This window comes from Geospiza fortis, unplaced genomic scaffold (genome assembly GCF_000277835.1).
Source record: "Geospiza fortis unplaced genomic scaffold, GeoFor_1.0 scaffold132, whole genome shotgun sequence".
Classification (NCBI taxonomy): domain Eukaryota; kingdom Metazoa; phylum Chordata; class Aves; order Passeriformes; family Thraupidae; genus Geospiza; species Geospiza fortis.
In genome coordinates this window covers 1293640-1296585 of record NW_005054446.1, presented here as the reverse complement: position 1 = coordinate 1296585, position 2946 = coordinate 1293640, and the positions used below count along the sequence as shown (strand labels likewise).

General features: G+C 36.3%; 1 protein-coding gene across 1 annotated transcript in view; it reads left to right on the top strand.

Annotated features, from left to right (window-relative positions):
- Positions 1–2946, top strand: part of LOC102038590 (tumor necrosis factor receptor superfamily member 8) — a gene marked incomplete at its 5' end in the record, with an annotated part of 17490 nt that overhangs the window by 2546 nt on the left and 11998 nt on the right. The gene's annotated exons all lie outside the window — the stretch shown is intronic.

Here is a 2946-nt window from a genome sequence, read left to right as displayed (position 1 = left end):
AGAACTTTGCATCATTTTGTTGCTGTTACAGGTCACATTAGGAGTCAAACAGCTTTAGAATTTGGAGGGAAAAAGATGACAAGGATGGGGGACATGGTGACTGATGCTGAGCGCTGACATGAATTTTATCACTGAAAGGATCTATACTAATTTTTATACTCATGAAACACCTCTGCTGAACAGGTGCTGATTTACAGGCATTTTGCTTATGGATTAGATGTGATGGGGTCTTCAGAAGGTGGTTTCCCAGTCACATCCTGCTCTGATTTGTTAAAATGAATTTCTGCTGGATTAAGTATTTTTTTGATTTAGAGATGGGGTAATTGTGAAAAATGCCAATCACTTGGTTTTAAAATTTTAAAAGTTTAATAGTAATAAAATAGTTATGAAAATAATAATAAAATTAGAGTAATAATAATTTGGACAATTTGGATTAGGACAATACGAGACAATAAAAACAAAGAATTACAGACAATCTGGGTGCCTCTTTTGGGGCAAAATAAGCCCGAAAAAGGACCCACGTTAACAGAGGATTAACCCTTAAAAGCAACAGCCTGTTGCATATTCATACACCTCATCCATGATGCATAAATTCCATTCAAACACAGGATTCTGTCTGGTCAGTGTCAACTTCTTTGTCTGAATCCTGATGGCAAGGCAGGAAGAAGTTTGTTTCTTATGATAATGGAGCAATAAATTCTCTTTCTCTGAAAGATTTAGGTGTCCTGTGGCCGCTATGTCAGTGGGAGTACCTCATTCCTCTCTTTTAAAAAAAGTATCTTACATAGCATAGTTTCTATTTATAACATTATATTATAACCGAAAACCATATTTAACACACTACTTAAGAAAATTAATACAGCATAACTTTTTAACATAACACATATAATATTCATTTTAATATTTGCAAAAAGCCAATCATAAAATACTCATTTTTCACAGTAATTGAGAGGTGTCCTTTCACAGCAGAGCACCTTGGGTTTGGCTCAGTAGTAGCACAGGTGGCTACAAAGCTGTGCTTGCAGCTGGGCATTTGTCAGCAGCATTTGTGGAGGAGCCAGGGATGAGCTGTGTACTGTGGGTGGCTGTAGAGCAGAGCTGCCCTCCCGTGGAAAGGGGGAAAATAATCTTGGGTACTCTCTCATATGTAAATCTGCAGAATCTGTTTAGTTTGTAGGTCTGTTTGTGCAGTGATTTATCACTGCACTACCACCTGGTCAAATTCATAATCAGAATGTGCACTGTTGGAACCAGGAGCAGAATCTAATACTAAACTCCTGATTTTCATATTCTTGGCATGGTAACTTTTAAAAAAAGCTCTCACACATTAAAAAAGTTCTCTCAGATTTTTACGCAGACACTATTCTTTTATTTAAACCCCAAACCAGACAATTAAATGAGCTGTAAGCTTATGTGCTGCATTAGTAATTCAATAATTCAAGGGTTTGTACTCTTGTTTAAAATTCAGCTTCATTTGCAGCCAGAGTTGGTTGCCCAGGAGAACCAGGAAGAAAAAATTAGGTATTTCTGGTGACTTCCCACAGCTCTTGCAGAAAAACTAATTCAGGCTGACTTAGCCACAGCCTGGGTGGTATTGTTTCTTGAATTTTCTTTATAGAAACAGTTAATTCACTAAGTAACTCGGGAGTGACTGGTCATTTCTGGGAGTGTCTGTGTGGCAATGGCACTCCTGCACACAGAGGTGAGTATTGTATTTGTAGGGTGCCTTGACAAAGGAGAGAATGATGCATCTGGCTCCATGTTCTTAGAAGGCTAATTTATTACTTTATTATCCTATATTATAGTATATATATTATATTTATATATTTATAAAATTTATATTATATCTATAATGTTTTATATTTTTATGTATATTATTTTATAGTTTATAATTTGTATATTTTGTATATAAATTATATATAGACACGATATATAATACATGTAATATATATTATATATATAGTATATAAAATACATAAATTAGATATATACTATATATATTATATATATATATATAGTATTTATATATATAAAGACAGAACCCTGTATTTATATTATATATAAAGAATACTAAACTATACTAAAGAATACAGAAAAGATGCAGAAGGCTAAATAGAAAATAATGAATATTCGTGACTCTTTCCAGGGTCCTGACACAACAATATCGGTTATGTAGTGATGAAATGTTATTTCTGAAATTGGCCAATGAGTCAAAACAACTCACACTGGAGCCTAATCAGGCAATCACCTGTGAGAAAACCATTTTTCAAACACATTCCACATGAGCACAACACAGGAGAAGCAAATGAGATAAAAATTGTTTTCCTTTTCTCCGAGGCTTCTCAGCTTCCCAGGAGAAAAACCCTGGGCAAAGGAATTTTTCCAGGGAATGTGAATGCCACACATGATGAGGAGACATCACTTCCCTCTCCTCCAGTTTGGGGCTTCCTCCTCAGAGCAGGAAAACACCAGGTGCACCTTTTAAAGGTGGTTTGAGTCAGGCTGAGCAGGCAGAAATTCCTGCTCTGGCCTCTACAAAATGTGCTTGTAGGGCAGCCCAGGGGTCACAGTGCAGGGATGTGTCACAGTTCTCACTTCTGTTACTGGACTTGCATGAAATTTAATGGTTTTAATGTGTTTCTATTTCTTGTTCTTCTGTTAGTTTCCTCCTCGACTGAAAGCTCCTGTTTTCTGACGGAAGTGAAATAATTTTTATATTTTGTGTATATTAAATAGGAGAACAGGCTGTGGAATGAGTCAGGCAGTGAGATTCTGCACAGTGCACAAAGGTGACAGCAAGTATTGTTTCAAAGACCACTGGGAAATTCATTGGCAGAAAGTGAGATGTGGAGTTTCTGAAATATTTAACTGCTCTACCAGTATCGTGTGGAAAAATCTCCAGGGGATTTATCAATTCTCAACAGAAAAACCCCCAACCTCCCCCCC